The 24,596-nt window shown below is 37.4% G+C and overlaps 1 pseudogene; it reads left to right on the forward strand.

Annotated features, from left to right (window-relative positions):
* Positions 1-1,134: 1,134 nt before the first annotated feature.
* Positions 1,135-14,888, forward strand: LOC129881514 (E3 ubiquitin-protein ligase HAKAI homolog; annotated as a pseudogene).
* The last annotated feature ends 9,708 nt before the right edge of the window (positions 14,889-24,596 follow it).

A 24,596-nucleotide genomic window follows, 5' to 3' on the forward strand; every position in this document is an offset into this window, starting at 1 on the left:
TATATAATGAATTAGCCAAAAGAAAGTAAAGTAACTTGTGTACCTTTTCCTTTGCATTAGAATTACGTGATTCAACTTATTAGCACTAATTAGGAATTAAGTGTTTTTAATGTATACTTATCTTCTTTGTAATGGTGAAGAACCCAAATATTTTTTATGGCAAGAACTGACATTTAATAACAACAATCATAAAGTGAGAAATAAATATGTGCTTGAAAACGTATATGAGAAAAGAGCAAGAGACACACGTATAGTTGAGATTATGAGAGGAGGGAAAGAGTCATGTTTTGTTGAAATAGTTATATAGGTAGACCATGCAGTGTTTCAACTTGAGGGAGTCACGAGGATTAAAGCATGATCACTGATTCACACTCCATGTTCTGAGAAAGATTTAGCATTCGATAAAAGGAAAAAAATGGAGTCTTTGTCTAAAGAAATGTGTAGAGAAAAGGAAGATGATGTTATTAGATTTCTCTACACTACGCTAAGTTGGGTTCTCTTAATTTGTAGTAATAGATTAGTTCTTTCTTCACCGAGTTGCTTCTTTAATTTTGTAGTAGAGAAAATTTGTTGCTTGTTGTAATTCCTTATAATGCAAGGGATATATTTGTGTAAATTTTCACTTAATCTTTTCTCAAGTGATATAGCTATCACTTAACGTATCTTTTCGATTCACTATTTTGTTATACAAACTTAAAATAAAAATTTAGAGATCAACATTTAACATGGAACAGTCATGCTTTTATAAAATAGATAGAGAGATATAGATTTTCTTTGTATTTTCATTTGGTTGTTTTTGGGTCAGCCAACTTTGGCTGATTGGACAAGTTATTTTTTATTTCGTCGATTAATACAATCATCCTGAGCTGCCCAAAAGTTGTTTTAAATAAATGGACAACAATGACAAAAAGATTAAAACCAGTAAGTGTATTATTCAATTACCAAATGAGACAAAAAATGCTTAGTTAAAAAATCAGAGTTGAAATTTGAAAGTAAATTCGCGAGAAATATGAAAAAAGGATTATATTATTTTATTACTAATAATTTACATAAATATATGGTAGTTTATATTATTTGGGGACTTAACCCTAGAGCCATCTGAAGTAGAGTGGAGAACAGAATTAATCGGACAAGATGCTTCGGATCTTGCTTAACAAGCGAACAAATGAGAGTGGTGGAGTTGTTAAGGGGTTGCCTCCCGAAACTGTCAGAGTTGCTTGTCCTAATCATCTTGTTTTAGCTGATCTTCTTGTAGCCAAGAGCCCTGGTTTGGTAAATCATGCATCTCCGATCAAAACTGTTGGCCGGAGGTCTCTGCGCCAACCTGGTAAACAAGTACATATTTGTATTCGCTGTGACTTCCCCATTGTTGTTTATGGACGTTTGGTCAGTATACAATTGTCTTCAACCCTTTAACTTTTTTCCTAAATTTATGTTCGTTGGACTTCATAATTGCTATTTATGGATGTTTGGTGAATATAGAATGTTCAATGTTTAACTTTTTCCCTAAGTTGCTCAGACTCTCTAAAAATGTTGTCATAGCCGCATCCGATCCTCCAAAAATGCACTACTTTCGAAAGACCCTTGTCACGCCCCGGGAGGGTACCCTAGACATAACCGGGACTCAGAAACCATTTCTGGCTCCCAAGCGAACCACATAGCCTGATCGGACATCCATTCATCCATTCAATCAGCGGAAGACCTAAAAATAAAGAGGATAGTCGGTGGGCAACTCAAAAAATTAATCTAACTCAAAGAATAAAGGCCATGGGCCAACAAATCAACTCTAATATTTGTCATAAAAAAATATAGTTTGACAAGAATAATTCTAGGAAAGAAATACTCAATCGACCCATCACTATACAGTCTATGAAGCCTCTATCACTACTATCTAATTGGTGCCAATGACATGTTCATGGCTACCTCAAATTAAAATGAAAAGGGCTAAACTCAAAGCACGAATAACATGAGCGGTGTCCTCTAAATGTAGGGGAGGACTCACCAATACACTGAGTGTGAATAAATCCCTAATGATGCTCCTATTGATGATCTCTTAAACCTGTCTCTGCATCATGAAACGATGCAGGTCCAAATGAACGTCAGTACATGGAATGTACGAGTATGTAATATGGCAGAATGAAACATACCTCAAGAAAGAATAACGTCGATTCAATTATCTCAAATCAGAAAGATAAGAGAGACTCCATCAAAGTATCATAAGTCTAAAGTAAGAACACAATTTAGACAGAGACCAATCATAAACCATCCAATCCAATCATATACAATCGGCTCAATCCAATCATATACAATCCGATCTAATCCAATAATATATGATTAAATCCAATCCATCACATGCCATCAACTCTAAGTCAATCACATATCATCCATGTCACAATGCATCTAACCCAATCCGATCATATACAATCAACTCAACAATCAGCTCAACTGTAACACGCCCTCAAAAGTTTTCCAAGGATTCGGACCCTTCTTGTGTTCGAGAGGGGTCGAACCCAAGTATCTTAAAGTATATTCGTGAGTTAAGATGAGTCTCTGAGGGACTGAGCAGTGTTAGAGGTGATGTGGGGTCACCAAGGACCCCTAGGACCGAGCTAAGCCCAAAAGATTCGTCGTGGCTAAGTTTAGGTAGGAGTTCACATAAAGGGTCGACTTCTAACGACCCTACCTTTTGAAAGACGATAATATCGGTAGCCCACGACCTATCAAATTAAAGGTCATCGAGTCTTCTTTCCAACGCCACCAAGAACGTAAATTTTGGAGTTCGGAGTCAAAAGATATGACGATCCTAAGATGAACTAGCACGGCAGGAATTTCATTTTTGGCCTGGGCTGCAACTGTTGGGGAAATAGCCTTGGCGCTGTAAGGGCGCGATGCGCCACTATCGTGCCAGAAACATGCCTCAGTAGTTTGGTCCTTGGCGCGACGCGCCACTAAAAGTTGTGCAGGGTTTTTCAGGCCAAATTTCCATAACCCAGAAAATTTTGCCTTGGCGCTGTAAGGGCGCGGCGCGCCACTATCGCGCCAGAAACATGCCTCAGTAGTTTGGTCTCTGGCTTGGTGCGCCACTACGAGGTGTGCAGGTTTTAGGCGTGTTTCAGCCTGGCGCTGCAATGGCGCGATGCGCCACTATCGCGCCAGGTGCATTTTTGCCTATTTTTCAGAACTTTTGAGAAGGGGTAATTTGGGAATTGCCCCAAATTATATATGTATCACCCTAGACTATTTTGGGATCATTTCTTCAGCCCCCACTCTCTCTCTAAAAGCCCTAGAAACCTCTTCTCTCTCTTTCTCTCCTCTTCTTCCTCTCCAAATCCTTTCCCAACAAGAAGAGTTCCAAGAGCTTCAAGGTTTGAGTTTCCATTGAAGACCCAACCACAAGGGTTTCTTCAAGTCTTCACTAAGGTATGTAAGGCTATCCAAAACATGGGTTGAGTCCACCCATGTGCCCTATTCTTGCTTTGAGGTTAGATGTTCATGAAAATAGAGTTTCTTGGTATGGTCTAAGTTTAAATGAGTTTTGTCCCCTATTTAATTGATTCTATATGTATTGATGTTGTTGAGTTAAGAAGTTCCCAAAATGAGCCTCTATGTGAGTATGAGTTGATGAAAATGGGTTGTTAAATATGTTCTATTGATCTTCTCGACTATGTCGATTTTGATAAAGGATGCTATTTTCTTAAAAATGTTGCTTATTATAAAAATGTGAATTTAAAGTCTTGAAATTGTGATAAGTCTCAAAGATTTCTCATATGGATGGAGGAAATGATTGATTATATCTAGATGTTGCTATATATGTGCATTTAAATTTCTTTTGAAGATATGATTGAGATTGATCGGATAGTATGATTAGAAGAGATTCGATTGTGATAGAGTTGATGAGTTGACAAGGATGTAATAAGACTTGTTGATGTGAGTTGATTGGATGGAGTTTTATGAGCATTGAGTCTTGGGAGGAGTATCGAGCACCGAATTGGGCAAGAGTATAGTCCATACTCGAACCCAATACATGTGTTGCCAAACGTAGAGGGGATTGAACCGTTAAGTAGGATGCTTCCCCGAGAGTTTGTCCTGACATTATAGGACTTGGTTGGATTGGATCCATGAGTGTTTGATTCGTTCATACCCTGGCAAGGTATGAATGGGCACGGCAACAACGTCGTTTTGTTGTACCTTCACTGGCTCATAAGTGATGGTTGTCGGTTAAGAGAAACTCTCAAATAGGTCTTGATAGTACTCTAAGTCAGAATGAGTGGAATTGTATGCGATTGGTACTGTCTAAATCATATTCTTGTTTAGACTTAGGACATTTGATTGAGTTGGTATTCCTCTTGAGTTGAGCTTCCGAGTTGATTGATTCTTCCTTGATGTTCGTTGTATTCGTCCATTTTACATACTCATACATTCCATGTACTGACGCCATTTGGCCTTCATCGTTTCATGATGCAGAGACAGGTACCAGAGGTCATCAACCGGTGCTCCATTGAAGATCCACATATACTCTCAACTAGCTGGTGAGTCCTCCTAGTTTCCGGAGGATGTTGAGCCTTCATGTACAGTTTTATTGACATTTCCTTTACTTTGATTGTTGGTAGCCATGGACTTGTCATTGACACCTCTTAGACTGTGATAGAGGCTTCATAGACTGGAGTGTGGGGAGGTCGAATGATTATTTTGAGGAGTCTTATTTTATTGCCTTGTTAGGTTGTAAATGTTTGGCCTTCGGCCCTATATATGAATAGTATTTTCTTTAATTGAGTTATCCGCTAAGAGAATGTGATTGATTGAATGTGTGACTAGACCAGGTGGTTCGCTCGGAGGTCAGAAATGGCCTTCGAGTGCCGGCCACGCCTAGGGTACCCTCCCAGGGCGTGACATCAACAATCAAGTCAAAGGACTCAATTCAATAAATATGCAAATTAGAACTTAGTAATGTTATACCATCTAACTCAATCATCAAACAATCTCAATCAAACCAATCATATCATGCACAATCCACTCAATTTGGGAGTTTCTCTAACCGACAACAATCCTACCACCAATATATAGGTGATGCACAACGAGTCACGCCGTTGCTCCGTTCGTTCATACTTGCCAGGGTATGAACGACTCAACCAATCATGGATCCGTCAATCAATCAAGTCCTATCATTTCAGGTTAATGAAATAGGGAAACATCCGATACGGTACAATCCCTTCCTACGTTGGCGGCGTAGTTTATGGGATTCGAGTATGGACTATACTCTTACCCAATTCGGTGCTCAATACTCCTCTCAAGACTCAATACGCACATAGATATTAAGTGAATAAAATATTTAAAATACTCATTTAGTCTCTTAGGACTTAATTTCAAATCGACTCATTTAGTCTCATTGGACTCTTTTCAAAACTCAATCAGTCTGGTCTCATTGGACCCTCTTTCAAATTGACTCATCTCAATCATCAAACTCTTCTCTTCAAATTTGATACCATCTCAACTCAATGGATGTAGAAAATATTATATGCATTTAAAATATAATTCCAACTCCTCAACTCAAACTCAAAATAGATATTTTAATGTAAAAATATTCAACTCATTTATACTCAAAATATACATGTTCAAAAACGATAATTTAGAGGCTCCTCAAACTCAACTCATACTTAAACTCCTTTTTAAATCAAAGATGAAAATAATCATTCTTTAAACTCAAAATAGTATATAAATAGCTTATGCAAAAAGGTTCACAAATCATTTATTTTCAAAATGCTCATAAGACTCCAATCAACTCAAATTTGGCAAATCACATAATCACATTAGACTTCAATCTACTTCATCACACAACATCCTCATCAACATAACCTCTTCATTCACATCATCGTCAACATCATCATCAAATATTATCATCACATCATTGTCAAATATCATCATCACATCAATCGTCAAACATCTACTTCCAAAAATCCTTATTTTAGTCATATGTTCAATTTATAGAAGCAAAAGGACATTCTTAACTATCCAATTCATTCTTTTCATTCCAATCAATACACATATACACAAAACCATCCATCTCAACCTCAAGACAATTATGATAAAAAAATCTTATCTTGGGTTCATGTGAATGAAACATGAATCCATACTCCCAACAAAACTCAACTCAAGAATACCGTCAATACCTATAAATCTATATCCAAAGATCCATTTGTAGTCAATAATATGAAAGATAACTATTTATTAACTCAAGTCATTAAAATCATCAATCAACCAATAGTATATAAAAATATTCTATAGTTTAGGAAACTTTCAAGAAAACCTTCCTAGAAGGTTCAACTCTTTCACAACTCCTATCCAATACATCTATGGGCATATGGAAGAACTCAATCCATATTTTAGGTTAGCCTTACATACCTTGCTTGAAGACTTTGAAGAAACCTTGATGTTAGGTCTTCAATGGAAGGCTTGAATCCTCGAAACTTTTGAAGACACCCTTTGTTGGAGAAGGATTTGGAGAAGAAGAAGAAAAAAAAAAGAGAGAAAATATTAGAGCTTTTAGAGAGAGAGAGAGGGGGACTAAAAAATGGTCCCAAAAACATCCAAGGATAGTGTATATATAATTTGGGGGAATACCCAAATTGCCCTTTCTCAAAAATCTGGAAAACAGGCTAAAACGCTCCTGGCGCGATAGTGGCGCATCGCGCCACTGCGGCGCCAAGTCGAATTTAGGCTTACACATCTGATAGTGGCGCGTCGCGCCTAGGACCAAACTACTGAGGCTGTTTTGTGGCGCGATAGTGGCGTGTCGCGCCCTTACAGCGCCAAGCCCAAGTTTTCTGGGTTCTGAAAAATAGGCTTGAAAACCTTGCACATCTCGTAGTGGCACGCCTCGCCAGGGACCAAACTACTGAGGCTTGTTCCTGGCGCGATAGTGGCGCATCACACCACTGTGGCGCCAAGCCCAGATTTCCAGCAGTTGCAACCCAGGCCTGAAATTCCTGCAGTACCCATCTATTTTAGGATCGTCATATCTTTTGAATCTGAACTCCAAAAATAACACTCTTGGTGGTGTTGGAAAGAAGAATCGATGAACTTTAATTTAATAGGTCTTGGGCCACCCAGATTATCATATTTCAAAAGATATGGTTGCTAGAAGTCGACCCCTTATACGAACTCATCCGAAACTTAATCGATTGGAAATTTTTGTACTCGATTTGGTGTTAGAGATCCCTTATGACCCCTAAACACATCTAACACACTTCAAATACTTAGGAATTAATGCTAACTCATGTGTAGAATTTCAAGTCCTCCGGTTCGAGTCTACACACACATGGAGAAATCTTTGAGCCTTTGCAAAAAACATTCTAGGGTGTTACAACCCTACTCACACCCGATGACATTTTTGAAGAGTCGTACTCCTTTATTGTTATAGATACAACATATTTTTTAATCAACCATATTCATATTCCTATTATTACTGTGCAATACTGATTGTTTTCACCAACTAATGAGAGATCAGGACTAGGCTACCTTCTGGCTGTTGCTACTTAGGATTTCCTTTCTTTTTTCTTTTTAAATACATGAACAAGGATTCATTAATGGAGAATCTTAGTAGGTTAGTTGGTTGACTACCTGAACTCCCACCCTGTTGGTGAGGGTTCAATTCCCCACATTGTAATCCCCTCCCCCATTTCCCTTTCCCCTACACCCAATTGTTTTTTTATTTTAAAAAGTTCATTAATGGCTTTTGGTGGATGCAGAAATCAAAAGTACTAGGAAATTATAACAGAGATTTAGTCCAAAAGGATAGGGAGCTTACAAAATGTAAGAGGTACTCCAAGCTTTTATAGAATAAGTTTAAAATACACCTAGCTTTTACAGAGTGCATGGGAATTGATACACCGTCGATTCCTTTTTGACCATATACACCAAAATATACTGGTTGGTATCATCCGCCAGATCTTTATGATGTTTTTGTTCATCAACTTTCCAAAACCTCCGGCTCTCATAGGCATACTATTGTATGTCGTAACTCAAGAAAATCCCAAATTAGAGGAAAATATTCCAAATGTCAGCTACTATTTGGCAGTGTAGAAAGAGGTGTTTGTTGGTCTCCAGATATTGATGGTACATGTAACATCTATTCACTAAGCATTGATGGTACATGAATGTTCATCCAGCTAATGCTATCCCCGTGGCAGGCTTTATAGATTGCTGCCCAAGGAAAAACACTTGAGAGGGTAGTTTTAAAAGTATCCCATATGAACCTTAACAAAACAAATTAAAAAGACCTTGTTTTTGTTTTAAAGATGATGCATATATTGAATAACTTGTCCTGTTTCATACACTAACTGGTTAATGCTTTTCCTATTATCTTCTGTGTATATGTGGCAAGTCTGACAGATCTTTTTTTTGTTACTACGAAATGGCTGTATGTCATAGACTAACTGGGTTATACTTTTGAAAGCTGGTGTATGACTTATGTTGGTAGACATTATCAATGTTATGAACTGTTGGAACACACTATCACCTTTATATTTACTTCTTTAAACTACATTTCGCGTCAAAATGATCTTTACTATCTTCTTTCTGCAGAGCCCATGCGAACATATCTTCTGTCTAGATTGTGCCAGGAGCGACTCTCTGCTACCTGTAAACCTATATCCTGTTTCTCCACTTTTAAGAGTAATATGGTCATTACTTTAGGAGATAAAATAGAAAATTATCTACTATATATCAAATATTATTTTGGACATCTCACATTTAAAGATGGCAAGTCAAAAGGATTGCAAACAATATAGTAATTTCTAGGGGATATGCTGCTGCTACCAGCGTGGGGTACTATAAGGTGTATGTGTTAGGTCTTGGCTGTTCTACTTAAATCTGAATTTCACATTGATATTTTGTCAGGTCATTTTAGTATCGTATCTCTGTTGTTAGACCTGAATTTTCCATTTTTTTTTGGTCAAGTAGACTAGGGCATTGTCATCTTAGTTTTGTAGTCTAATCCTATATCAGCTTGGGCTAGATTTTGAAATACCATTTTATTAGAAATTCTCGTCCAAGTTGGAGAGATATTTCTCCTATAAAGAGCTTCATCAGCCCTTGTTATGGCAGATGGTTGATTTAAACTGTGACTGGAAGTTTTGGAATCTCATCAAGAGCATTTGATATTGTCATGATAAGCATATTCTAGAGAATTCTCACACATCCTTATTCAACTGTATTGCTACTTAATTGTTTGTGAGTAAACTAGGTTGGTTGGTTTGGCATTACCTGTTTCACTGATCTAATGATATGGAATCCAAACTATATTTTTTTATTCAGCTGTGAAGAACGCATTCAGAAGATTCAGACAATTAAAATGCTGGAATGGGTCTATGTTTGCGCAGCTCGCACTGTCTCAAGTCCTTTCTGAAGAAGACTGAATTTGAATCTCATATTCATGAGATTCACAGTGATCTCCTTCATGCAGAAAAAGATGGATACATTTCAGAATCTGCTAATGCTAGAAAACCTGCAGCATCTGAATCTACAGTGCAAGCACCACCTAGGCCCATATTTTCGTGTAGTTCAGGTTCTCAGGTATATGATCGTGAAGACAAAGATCTTCATTCTCAAACTAGAGACCAACAGCCTCCTACGCCTTTTATGCAACAAAAGCCACCTTCACTGGTTCAATCCAAAATCATCCACTAGAGCAACAGTCTGATAGTAATCATCCTCCAGGCTTTGAAAGGCCTGGCATGCAGAGCTAGTTACCTCAGCAAGGTTTTGATGCACAGGGTTCATATCACGCCCCGAGAGGGTACCCTAGATGTGACCGGCACTCAGGAACCATTTCTGGCTCCCAAGCGAACCACATAGCCTGATCACACATCCGTTCATTCATTCAATCAGCAGAAGACTTAAAATAAAGAGAATATTTGGTGGACAAATCCCAAATCAAAAATCTAACTCAAGAAAGAAAGGCCATGGGCAACAAATCAAACTAACTATATCCAATTAACAAATAATACTAACTATCTCATATGCACATTTTAAGCCTCTTCTTACCAATTAACTTAGCATCAACTCACTATTTATATTTGAGGGTCACATACCCCTCCATTCATAGTACACACTTCTCTCAAGTTAATATCTTAATCTCTTACATATGTCGTGTCAAGCCTACCAAATCAAATCTTAAAACTAGCACTATCACAATCATTCATTACACCTCATTACTCACCTCATAGATCCTTCACCCTAGTCGTAGGCCTCAATCAACCACCATTCTCACTATTTGAGTTCTACTCCTCTAACTCTTTCTTTCTAACTCTACAATCATCCTATCAACCATATCTCACCATACCTCAAATCACATTTCCATCGGATGGTGACACTTATCACCTAGATACGCAACTTCCCCCTCGAAGGTAACATTCGAATCAAGATTTAGAGATGAGATTCTAGGATACATCTCACTCTGACTCAACGCATGATCCATATGAATGAGAGTACATTCTTCCAAATCAATAGAGTTAAACACATTAATCGGCTCCTCTCAAGCCTTGTGCAGTCTCTTCACTTCCTCAAGACTTTATCTTAACTCATCCACAAGAATCTCAGATTTACTGTTCCAACCACCTTGAGTATGAGGGGTAGTCGAATGGATTTAAGCAATGCACGAATTAGAAGGGAACATTCATAGAGTTAAATTCTATCGCACGAACTCAGAATATGAAAGAAGGGAAACAATTATTAATGTCCTATAGCCTCCTGATTATAAGTGTGGTGCACAACACACATATAAGCAAGACTCTACTAGACACGACTTCATGGACTCCCTAGGACTCTTGAACTCTATGCTCTGATACCATATTATGTTTGTCACGCCCCGAGAGGGTACCTTAGACGTGACCGGCACTAAGGAACCATTTCTGGATCCCCAGCAAACCACATAGCCTGATCACATATCCGTTAATTCATTCAATCAGCGGAAGACTTAAAATAAAGAGAATATTTGGTGGACAAATCCCAAATCAACAATCTAACTCAAGAAAGAAAGGCTATGGGCCAACAAATCAAACTTCAATCTTTGTCATTAAAATAGTTTGACAAGAATAGTTTCAAGAAAATAAAATATTCAATCGACCCATCACCATCTAGTCTATAAAGCCTCTATTACTACTATCTAATTGGTGCCAATGACATGTTCACGGCTACCTCAAATCAAAATAAGAAAGGGCTAACTTGATGCAAGAATGATATAAGCGGTGTCCTCCGGATGTAGGGAAGGACTCACCAATACGCTGAGTGTGTATAGATCCTTAATGGAGCTTCTATTGACGATCTCTTAAACCTATCTCTGCATCATGAAACGATGCAGGTCCAAATGGACGTCAGTACATGGAATTTACGAATATGTAATATGGCAGAATGAAACATACCTCAAGGAAGAATAATGTCGGTTCAAATATCTCAAATTAGAAAGATAAGAGAGACTCAATCAAAGTATCATAAGTCTAAAGTAAGAATATATTTTAGACAAAGACTAATCATAAACCATCCAATTCAGTCTAATCTTGTATGATACAATCCAATTAAACCATTCAATCCAATCATATATCATTTTATTCAACCCAATCACATATCACCTAATCCAATCCATCACACATCATCTAACCTGATCCAATCGTACACAATCCAATCACATATCATCTCATCCAATCCGATCATATACAATCAACTCAACCATCAACTCAAAGGACTCAACTCAATAAATATGCAAATTAAATGATGCAATGTTTTACGATTGAACTCAATTATCAACAATCACAATCAAACCAATTATATCATGCACAATCCACTCAATTTGGGAGTTTCTCTAACCGACAACTATCACCATATGAGCGAGTGATAGTACCACAAGCCGACATTGTTACCGCGTCCATTTATACCTTGTCAGGGTATGGACGAATCAACCAATCATGGATCCAATCCAACCAAGTCCTATCATGTCAGGACAATAATTTGGGAAACATCCGACTTTAACAATTTGATCCTATGGGAAACATCCGACTTTAACGGTTCAATCCTCTCCTACGTTTGGCGACGTAGTTTATTGGTCCGAGTATGGACTATACTCTTATCCAATTCGGTGCTCGATACTCCTCCCAAGACTCAATATGCTCATATCTATCAAGTGAGTAAAATACTCAAAATGCTCATTTAGCCTCATTGGACTCTTTCAAATCAACTCATTTAGTCTCATTGAACTCTTTCAAATCAACTAATTTAGTCTCATTGAACTCTTTTCAAAACTCAATCAAATCTGGCCTCCTTGGATCTTCTTTCAAATCAACTCATCTCAAATTATCAAACTCTTCTCTTTAAAATTTATACAATCTCAACTAAATCTCAAAAATCGACATTTTAAAGTAAAAATGCTCAACTCATTTATACTCAAAATACTCATGTTCAAAAATAATTAAAAGACTTCTCAAACTCAACTCATGCTTAAACTCTTTTTTTTAATTATAGATGAAAATAATCATTCTTTTAAACTCAAAATAGCGTATAAATAGTTTATGCAAAAATGCTCACAATTATTTATTTAAAACTCCTTCTCAAGAGATCATTTATTTTCAAAATGCTCATAAGACTCCAATCAATCAAATTATGCAAATCACATATCACATATCACATAATCACATTAGACTCCAATCTACTTCATCATTCACATCATCATCAAACATCATCATCGCATCATCATCAAATATCATCATTCATATCATCATCAAACACCATCATCACATCATCAACAAACATCTACTCCAAAATCCTTATTTAATTCTACATTCTATTTATAGAAACAAAAGTGACATTCTAGCTCTACCAATGTTTTAATTCTTTTTATGCCATTCACATTCATAACTATTCCAATTCATTCTTCTCATTCCAATCAACACATATATCCAAACCATCCATCTCAAACTCAAGACAATTATGACCAAAAAGAAATCTCATCTTGGGTTCATGTGAATGAATATATGAATCCATACTCTCAACAAAACTCAACTCAAGAACACCATCAATACATATGAATTTATATACAAAACTTTATTTGTGGTCAATGATATGAAATATAACTATTCAAGAATTTAAGTCATGAAAATTGCCATCAATTTCTAGTACATAAAAATATTCTAGAGTTTAGGAAAATTTCAAGGAAAATCTTCATAAAAGGTTTGAATCTTTCACAACTTCTACCTAACACATCTATGGGCATATGGAAGAACTCAATCCATATTTTAGGTTAGCCTTACATACCTTAGAGTAGATTTCGAAGAAACCTTGTTGTTGGGTCTTTAATGGGAAGGTTTGAATTCTTGAAGCTCTTGAAGGCACTCTTTGTTAGAGAAGGATTTGGAGAAGAAGAGAGGGACTGAAAAAAATGGTCCCAAAACATCCAAGGATAGTGTATATATAATTTGGGGAAATACCCAAATTTCCCTTTCTCCAAAAATCTGGAAAACAAGCTAAAAATGTTCCTGGTGCGATAGTGGCGCATCGCGCCACTATGGCGCCAAGTCGAATTTAGGCTTAAAACCTGCACATCTGATAGTGGCGCATCGCGCCAAGGACCAAACTACTAAGGCTGTTTTATGCCGCGATAGTGGCACGTCGCGCCCTTACAGCGCCAAGCCTATATTTTCTGGGTTCCGGAAAATAGGCTTGAAAACCCTGCACATCTCTTAGTGGCGTGCCGCGCCAGGGACTAAACTACTGAGGCTTATTCCTAGCACGATAGTGGTAGATCGCGCCACTGCGGTACCAAGCCCAGGCTTCCTGCAGTCACAACCTAGGCCTGAAATTCCGACAGTACCAGTCCATCTTAGGAGGGTCATAACTTTTGACTCCGGACTCCAAAATTTACAATCTTAGCGGCGTTGGAAAGAAGACTCAAATACCTTTAATTTTATAGGTCATGGGACATCCAATTCATCCTATTTTAGGAGACATGGTCATTTGAAGTTGACCCTTATACTAATTCATCTGAAAACTTAATCTATTGGGATTCTTTGGACTCGACTTGGTGTTAGAGATCCCTTATGACCCCTAAACACATCTAACACACTTCATTTACTTAGTAATTAATCCTTAATCATGTTTAAAATTACAAGTCCTCCAGTCTGAGTCTACACATACATGAAGAAATATTCGAGTCTTTGCAAAAAATTCCGGGGTGTTACAGTTCATTGCGGCCAGACCCAGGTCACTTTCTGGAAAAGCAGTAAGAGATTATGGTGAGTTCTCCTTTTCATGAATATCCAATGCACATGACCCAACCTCATGGCTTTACTGTTCCTATGAGTTCGAATCCAGGTTTGGCTCCTTAATTTGGTTATCCTCAGTTTGCACCCGATGGAGCCCAACCATTTTATGGTGCTACTTCATTTGAGATGTCTAGGCCAGACTCGACTTCTGAAAGGGGATCAAAATAAGGGTCTTTGTTAGGTTTTCCACCTGGTGCTGCAGGAAATATGAATTTTCCAGAAAATTACCCTCGGCCATGGAATATAGGGCAGCCGACTGGGCCGTTTGAGCGCACTGTAGTTCAACCTCCTTGAGATGGTATTGTTAATGTTGCTGATCCTCAAGGAAGAGCAGTATTTTACCAAGGAGACTATGGAAGGAATGCCAGTGTAGTACCCTCAAAGCTGCCACCTCTGCCTTCAACCAACAGAGGATTGGAAGGTGGATAGAGTATACTGATGCCACAACCTATGTCCCTCCCACCACCCCCACCTATACATCATAACATGTCACAAATCCAGAGAGGGGGCAGACACTATTCTAGTGATACAAGTCATGATGGACAGGGCTATGGTTGGAAACATGAAAAGCATGATAATTAATTTCGGAAGTAGCCAAGACTAGTTATGTTCTTTTCTTTTGTAAGAACAGTGCCCATTTTTGTGTTGCCGGCAGCGTATTTTACTTTCTAAACTTCCAACTTTGTTTTGTTAAAGCTCAAACACTGGTTTCCCTGATAATTACCCAGCTTCAACCATTTTGTGTTCAAACAGTAAAAATCTCTTTCTGCTTGAGAAGGTATTCAAGATTTGAAGCTTCTAAATTGGGTCCTGCAATTACAGCTTCAATCCCCAATTAGTTGTATCCATTTAAGAGGAAACAAGAAGCACGGGCATCTTCATAAGAACCTCTTTTGTTGTGGTTCCAATTCAATACATGGATGTACACAATATATGTGCAAATTACAATCTCTCATATCTTGGTGCCCCTCGAACACTTGCACGCCATTCACTTCCGTCGAGAAAGAGAAAAAAGGGAAAGAAAACAACATATATGACAAAGGTTATTGAAACCACAAACCCCAAAAAAACCTTACCCCCAATCCCATTTTTTTTTGAAGAAGAAAAAAGTTGAATAAAATTGACACAAGAAAATGGTTTAGCTTATTTTCTTCTTTTCCAAACTTGATCCTTGAACCTTGTTAACACACACACCATCAAATTTATAATACAACTGCCACAATTTCCTGTATGCCACTAACACATACACATCAACTTGGTCTTTATACTTCTCATAGAGTGCAAGAACTGTAAGAGCAATCACAAGGCCTGTAAAGATAAGGAACCTGAAAGTCAATTTCTGTCGGCAAGCTGATGACTTTATTGCAAAACATTTTTCCATTCCCATCCTTGTTCTTTGTGTTTTCTTTAACTTTTTAACCTTGAATAAGTCTTTGACCCATCCTAAGAAATCCTCGTAGGTAATGCTCTTGGTATGCCTTCAATCAGTTTATAAGCCTAAGGCTTGCCTTCAAGCCTAGAGAGCAAGAAGCCCTTTCTCGCAAAAGTAACCAGCCCTACTTATTTTGTTCTACAAATGCTAACCAAGTGACATACTAGGGCCATGGTTCATGAAAAAAAGAAGCAACTACCTTACTTAAGCAATTCTGCTCATGCGCTAGCTCTTGGGCACCTCGACTATTTTCACGGGTACCTGCTACCTCCCACCAGCACAAGTATTGGGTAAATTTGCCCACCAAGGCTTGGATAGATAGGGAAAAAATCACCAAATGCTTTGTTTTTGTGCATTTTATTTGCTTGTTCTTCAAACTTCCCATCAAATAGAAGTCCTTGTCCAAGCAATATCTGTTAGTGTAAATGTGAAAATGTAAATAAGAAGAAAGAACAACAATATTTAACGTGATTCGGATCAGAATGATCCCATGTCCACCATATAACAACTTCCTTTATATTAACAAAGAATTGAGAGAGATCCCAAATACATCTAAAAGATTTGCTCTCAATACAATGCAATACAGTACAAGATGTGCTAAATTATGATTTACTCATCTCAGCTTTGTAGATGATCTTTTGTTATTTGCCAAAGGAGACATTAAACCTGTTATATCCATGCAACATATTGCCTCAAATTCTCCAAGGCTTCGGGCTTACAAGCTAATATGGGTAAGAGTTCAGTCTATTTTTGTCACACCCTAGGAGGATACCCTAGATGTGGACGGCACTCGAAGACCATTGCTGGTCCCCAAGCGAATCACTTAGTCCAATCACACATTCATTCAATATTAATCAATCACCGGAAAGTTTAAAATAAAGAAATAATTTAGTGGGCAATCCAAATCAACGATCTAACTCAAGATAGAAAGGCCATGGGCCAACAAATTGTTATACCCCGTACCTTTATGCTTCGGAACGTCTTCTTAAGCTTCTTGAAAGATGTCCCGTGACCCAGATTATCTATAACATGATTAAATAACTCTAAGGAAGGAAGGACGTGACGCCCCTTAAGAGTGAAGGTTGGAAATAGGTCTATAAGGATTTGAAACGAACTAGAGGTCAAAATAACAAGTCGTAGGACTCGACTTACTTAAGTAAGCTACCAACTTGGACGACTTACATAACTAAGCCACTGGAGTACATGTTGAGCTTACGTAGCAAGGATTACATGGGCTTCTAAAGTAAGACGAGATTACGAACCCACGGGAGAGGCGGAAGGAGGCATAGCACCTACTCGGAAGCAAGCATGTGATGCACCTACTTTGACTAATTAGGTGATGCACCTACTTGGACCAAGTAGGTGACACACCTACTTGAGGTGGGTCCCACACCACCACATGGCATCCTTGGAGGCTAGGTATGGATTCGTGGCCCAATAAGGGCTTGACACGTGTCACCCTTGGGGGCTGACACGTGGCACTCCCTAAGGAAGCATATATATGTATGCTAATGAATCTTAAGTCATTAGTTATCCAAAATCATCCCAAAACATAGAGAGAAAAACGTGGAGAAGAAGAAGGGAAGGAGGCAGCCATGGTTTAGAAGAATTAAAGGTGAGTTCTTCACTTTTCCTCCGTCAATTAATTATCTACGGTGTTCCTCAATTACGTGGAGGTGTATATATGTATATTAAAATGCCTACGGAACCATATTTTCAGTTCGTTACTTGGAAAACTAAGAGAAACCTAAAGAGAAAACGCTAGGGAACAGACCCGTTTTTGGAGGGGACAGTTGTTAGTAGTATTGGGATAACTTCTTGTGTATAGCTTATTTTCGGGTGATTAAATATGTTTTGAAAAGGTATTTCATAGGGATATAACTTTCATTTAGACTATACAACCCAGTTTTGCTTTTCTCTGCTCGAAAAATGGTGGTGAAGCATGTGGGAGATGCTGCCCAGAGTGTGTTTTGGAAATCCTACACGGACAGCTGTGAGTATTTTTGTCATATATTTTCGTAAAAAATTGTTGTAAGGGTAATTTAAAATTTTTTGCGACCTTGATACACATGTATATAACTTTCATTGAGGCCACAAATTCTGTTTCCCTCAATTGCCCTTCCGAAACTAAGGGACAATATAAGATAGTGGGCTGTCCAGATTTCACGTTTTGGATAGTTTTGGCGAGTTTGACAAGTTTTACGTAAGGTAAGGCCTTTCCTTTTAAATTGGAGTTTATGATGTTGTTATATAGGGTATTGTACGTTGTGTAAGTGGCTGGAAATGTGAAAATATGTTAAATATGCTTGACGTCCGAAATAAACTAAATTGGAGTCGCTACAAGTGAATTGTCGTCGAAATAAAGTGTTGTTCTTGTGAGTTGTTGCTGCAGGGGTGTAATTTGTTATTTCAGGGACTAAATATGTTCTAATGTGTGTTAGTGTGCTTCTGGTTGAATCCACATGACCCCTCGTGGCGTATAATTAAAGGCGTTACAAAATAAAGGCTAGACGCCCTATTGTGATACCGTATTTTTGAATAAGTCGTTTGGAGTTTATGTTGTATATTGTTGGTATGAATTGCTGCAGGTTGTTTTTATTGGTTGGCTATAGGTATTAGGGACCTTATTGGAAATTCATATAGGGCACATTATAGGGGAGGTGCTGCCCAATTTTCGTTAACGCCTTAACAAACTAAAGAACTAGTCGAGGAAACGACTAAGGAAATAGATTCTATTGATGCTAAGGTGTAGCCTAAGGTGCTGGAAAGCAAAGGGTTGTTAATACTCGTATTGCTTTTATGTTACTTAGGTTTAAAGGACGACGAGACGAACGGGATAAAAAGTAACCCATAACAGGTATGTAAAGCTAACGTTTCCTTCTTTTGGCATGTTTTGGCATACGTATGTAAGGCTTATACTTTATTTTAGTATTTCTTTGGCATAAGTATGTAAATCTTATTCCTTCTCTTAGCATGATTTGACATAAGTATATAAAGCTAATCTCCCTTTTTGGCATGGTTTTTACGAAACAAGTATATGATTTCCATATGATTCCCAAGAAGTCCTATTCTTAAAGCCACTAGGATGGCCAATTTTTCGACTTCCAAAAGATATTTGTTATGCCTTGATACATATATATGATTCCCAGAAGTTCTATTTTGATATAGTCCATAGTTACTTTCAAAAGGTACTTGATATGACTTTTGTCTCGATTTTGAAGGAAAGCTCATTTTGATTATTCCGTCGAGTCTCAAATATGATTTAAATTGCATATAGTTTCTCACTACTCCACTCGTGGATCCCTCAATATTTCCTTCACCGAGCTCGGGCCAAGTTTTGTTATTGTTCGTACTTCTTTGCATTGTTCGCCGTGCCCCGATGTGAGAGGGCAGGTACAACCTGTACATGGGTTTGATTTGTGGAGTTATGATGTGCCATGTACACTTATGATATGATATGATCTGATATGACCATCTGATATGACATGATCTGTTACGGAGATATTCCCTACTCTGGAGTTATGATGTGCTGTGGCGCTAATGACGGGGCGGCGACCACATTTTGTATTTGTTCACCGAGTCCCATAATGGGGCCGGATATGGCATATGTTTCTCTCCATACATTATCTGTGGTTATGAAAAGCATTTTGGTATTCTAGATAGTTTGCTCATTTTTGCACCTTCTGTTTTGGTAATGGGTTTACTAGTTATAGTCCATGCTTTATATACTCAGTACATATATCATACTGACCCTCCTTTCTTCGGGGGGTCTGCATTTCATGCCCGCAAGTATAATACAGATTTTGGGAGTCCACCAGCTCAGGATTCCACTCAGCAAGTTTAGAAGAAGCTCCATTGATTCGGAGCCAAGTTTTGGTACCAAACCACCGATGTATATATTTGGTTACACAGGGGTACGGCGGGGGCCCTGTCCCGCCATATGTTGTCATTCCTATTCTTAGAGGTCTGTAGACATGTATGTGTGGGTTGTTCATGAGTTTATTGCGGTTGTGCCTGTACGGCACGTTGTAAATGTTTTTACGTTATGGCAGTCTTATCGTCTTGCATTCTCTTTCATGATACGATATGAATGAAAGAGGCCACATATACACGAAAAAGTTTTAACTCATTGGGGTTTTTTGTGAGTAGTATCGCTTTGCTCATAGTTCAATTTGACTGTAGTTGACAAATATGTATACGGGGGTCCAGGTCGGACCCCAGTCGTGGCCCACGGGGTTGGGTCATGACACAAATCAAACTCCAATCTTTGTCATTGAAAATAGTTTGACAAGAATAATTCAAGGGAAGAAAATACTCAATCGACCCATCACTATCTAGTCTATGAAGCCTCTATCACTACTATCTAATTAGTGCTAATGACATGTTCATGGATACCTCAAATCAAAATAAAAAGGGCTAACTCGATACAAGAATAACATAACCAGTGTCCTCTGAATGTAGGGGAGGACTCACCAATACGCTAAGTGTGAATAGATCCTCAATAGTGCTCCTATTAACAATCTCTTAAACCTGTCTCTATATCATGAAATGATGCAGGTCCAAATGGACGTCAGTACATGTAATGTACAAGTATGTAATATGGAAGAATGAAACATACCTCAAGGAAGAATAACGTTGGTTCAAATATCTCAAATTAGAAAAATAAGAGAGACTCAATCAAAGTGTCATAAATCTAAAGTAAGAATACATTTTTAGACAAAGACCAATCATATACCATACAATCCAATCAAATCATGTACAATACAGTTCAATAAAATAATTTACAATTCGATCCCATACAATCATGTACAATCCGATCCAATCCAATCACATACCATCAACTTTAATTCAGTCACATATCATCTAATCCAATCTAATCATATGCAATACATTTCAATCAAATCATTTACAATTCGATCCCATCCAATTATGTACAATCCGATCCAATCCAATCACATACCACCAACTCTAATTCAGTCACATATCATCTAATCTAATCCAATCATATGCAATCAACTCAATTCAATAGATATGCAAATTGAGATTATGCAATGTTTTACAATTCAATTCAATCATCTACAATCACAATCAAACCAATCATATCAAGCACAATCCATTCAATCAGGAGTTTCTCTAACCGACAACTATCACCCTATGAGTGAGTAATAGTACAACAAGCCAATGTTGTTGCCACGACCATTCATACCTTGCCAGGGTATGAACGAATCATCCAATCATGGATCCATCAATCAATCAAGTCCTATCATTTCAGGATAGTAATTTAGGAAACATCCAACTTTAATGGTCCAATCCTCTCCTATGTTTGGTGACGTAGTTTTTTGGTTTGAGTATGGACTATACTCTTACCCAATTCGGTGTTCGATACTCCTTCCAAGACTCAATATGCTCATATCTATCAAGTGAGTAAAATACTCAAAATACTCATTTAGTCTCATTAGACTCTTTTCAAAACTCAATCAAATCTGGCCTCATTGGACCTTCTTTCAAATCAACTCATCTTAATCATCAAACTCTTCTCTTTAAATATTTGATACCATCTCAACTCAATGAATGCAGAAAATATTAGATGCATTTAAAACATAATTTCAACTCCTCAACTCAACTCAAAATAGATATTTTTATGTAAAAATGCTCAACTCATTTATACTCAAAATACTAATGTTCAAAAATAATTAAAAGACTTCTCAAACTCAACTCATGCTTAAACTCTTTTTAAATCAAGATGAAAATAATCATTCTTTAAACCCAAAATAATGTATAAATAGTTTATGCAAAAATGCTCACAAATCATTTACTTAAAACTCCTTCACAAACCATAATTTGTACTCATATGACTCCAATCAAATCAATTTATGCAAATCACATATCATGTAGCCACGTTAGACTCCAATCCATTTCACCTCAAGCATCATCATCAACATACCTCTCTATCAATCATTAAACATCATCATTCACATCATTATCAAACATCATCATTCATATTATTATCAAACATCTTGTTCCAAAATTCTTATTTAATTCTATATTCCATTTATAGGAACAGAAGTAACATTCTAGCTCTACCAATGTTTACTTTCTTTTTATGCCATTTACATTCATAACTATCCCAATTCATTATTTTCATTCCAATCAATACATATATACACAAAAACCATCCATCTCAACCTCAAGACAATTATGACAAAAGAAATCTCATCTTGGGTTCATGTGACTGAATACATGAACCCATACTCTCAACAAAACTCAACTTAAGAACACCATCACTACATATCAATTTATATTCAAAATTTATTGTTGTCAATATGTAACTACGGTTTGTGAAATAAATATGAAAGATAATTATTTAAGAATTTAAGTCATGAAAATCACCAATCAATTACTAGTACATAAAAATATTCTAGAGTTTAGGAAAATTTCAAGAAAATCTTCATAGAAGGTTCAAGTCTTTCACCATCTTCATCCAACACGTCTATGGGGCATATGGAAGAAATCAATCCATATCTTAGGTTAGCTTTACATACCTTAGAGTAGATTTTGAAGAAACCTTGTTGTTGGGTCTTAATGGGAAGCTTGAATCCTTGAGCTTTTGAGGGCAAATCTTGTTGGAGATGTTTGGAACAGAAGAGGGGATGAAGATTAGGTTTTTTTTTGGGAGGTGAGGAGACTGAAAAATGATCCCAAAATATTCCAAGTTAGGGTATATATATTTAGGGAAAATGTCCAAGTTGCCCCTCTTCAAAATTTGGAAAACTGGGCAAAAATCCTGCTGGCGCTATAGTGGCGCGTCGCGCCACTGCAGCGCCAAGTCAAAATGGGCTTAAAACCCTGCAAACCTAATAGTGGCACGTCGCGCTAAAGACCAAACTACTGAGGCTATTTTCTGACGCTATAGTGGTATGTCGCGCCAGGCCTGAAATTCCTGCAGTGGTCGCCCAGGCCTGAAATTCCTGCAGTATTAGTCTGTAGTAAAATGGTCATAACTTTTGACTTCGAACTCCAAAAATTGCAATTTTGGTGGCGTTGGAAAGAAGACTCAAAGACCTTTAATTTTTTAGGTTATGGGCCCATTTCATCGTATTCTAGGAGTTATGGTCGTTTGAAGTTGACCCTTATACTAACTCATCCGGAAACTTAATCGATTGGAGTTCTTTGGACTTGGCTTGGTGTTAGAGATCCCTCAATAGCCTAAACCACATCTAATACTCTTCAAATACTCAGGAATTGATCCTAACTCATATATAAAATTACAAGTCCTTCAGTTTGAGTCTACACACACGTGAAGAAATGTTCGAGTCTTTACGAAAAAAATCCGGGGTGTTACAATTTTGGTAGAGACAGAGACAAAATTCCGCAACAACCCGGATTTATGTAAGGAGAGCTCCCATTCAAATATCTAGGCATACCTCTTTCCACTAAGAAGGTCGTTGTTACATGGGAAAGGGTATGTTTACCCAAGGCCGGAGGAGGTTTAAGCTTAACCAACTAAAAGTATGGAATAGAGCTGCAATTGCTAAGTCACATTGGGATTTAGCCAACAAAAAGGACAGTTTATGGATTAAGTGGGTACATGAATATTATATAAAAGGTCAATCCTTGATCGAAAGGCCAATTGACTCTAATGAAAATAAGGACTTATTAGGAAAGATAACACCTTAGGGAAAATCACCATTCACTACCAAAAAAATGTATATTAGCCATGGTTATAAAAACCGTGGCAAATTTAATTTAAAAGTTAAAAATATCTACGCATTTATAACTATGGCTAAAATTCATGGCCAAAAAAGGCGGTAAAAAATTTTACTTCCTCCTTTTTTCTATTATTTCCCTCTTATTCCCACACTTTTCTTTTCTCATATACCCAAAATTAAAATCTAAAGTTTTTCAGTAAATTCATCGGCGGCGGCAAACTTTCCATTGGCGACGACGAACTTTCCATCGACGAACTTTCCATCGGCGAGTACGTTCCTCTATTTTCTTTGCTCTCTATTTATCTCATTTATCTCAATCTTCTATTGTATTCCACATATATGTTTATCATATGACCAACAAACCCTACTTTCTATTTTCACATGACTTGTAATCGTAGAATAGAAATTTTATGGTTTGAAATGCTTTTGTCTGCTTCTGCTGTACTAAGAATGGCTCAAAAGCAGAACTCTTATAGTTCTTTGTTTTGCTTGCGTGTTAATTCCATTCTTATTTACTCTCATGTGACAATTGCTACAAAGTTGTGGCCTTTTATTGATCCACTCTGAAGTATTAGTACTCAATTTTATGAATGGTGTGAATTTATACTTCTAACTTTATTCCATTTTGTGAGTCTATATATGGCTAGTGTTTAAATTGTTGGTCTGGAACCTAAAAATCTACAGTTTGGGTAAATTGGATAGGCTTTTTTTTAATGGGAAACGGACTTTGCTTCGAGGTTCTCACCCTCATCGCGGTCAAGGGTTGAGCCGCACACCCCCAAGCTTTATTATACATAAAAACAGAAAAATACAAGGAGGGGGCATAAACCTTACCTTCGAAATTTAGGTAGTTCATAAGTCGACTAACCTACTAAGATTTGAGTTATGCCCCTTACCTCCGAAATTTAGGTAGTTCATAAGTCGACTAACCTACTAAGATTTGTCAACTCATCCCCAATACAATCTAGTGGCCCCTCGGTAACTATGCACCTACGAGAAGAGTCTTCTTAATACAAAGCGTCTAGGAAAGCATTAAATAAGGGAGACTCTCCCCTTACATGTGAAAAAGAAAGTAACTTACACTAGTCCTATTCAAGTAAGCTATATTAATATATAGCTAAATTGAAGAAGAGCAAGTATAAAAAAATT

This window comes from Solanum dulcamara, chromosome 3 (genome assembly GCF_947179165.1).
Source record: "Solanum dulcamara chromosome 3, daSolDulc1.2, whole genome shotgun sequence".
NCBI classification, from domain to species: Eukaryota; Viridiplantae; Streptophyta; class Magnoliopsida; order Solanales; family Solanaceae; genus Solanum; species Solanum dulcamara.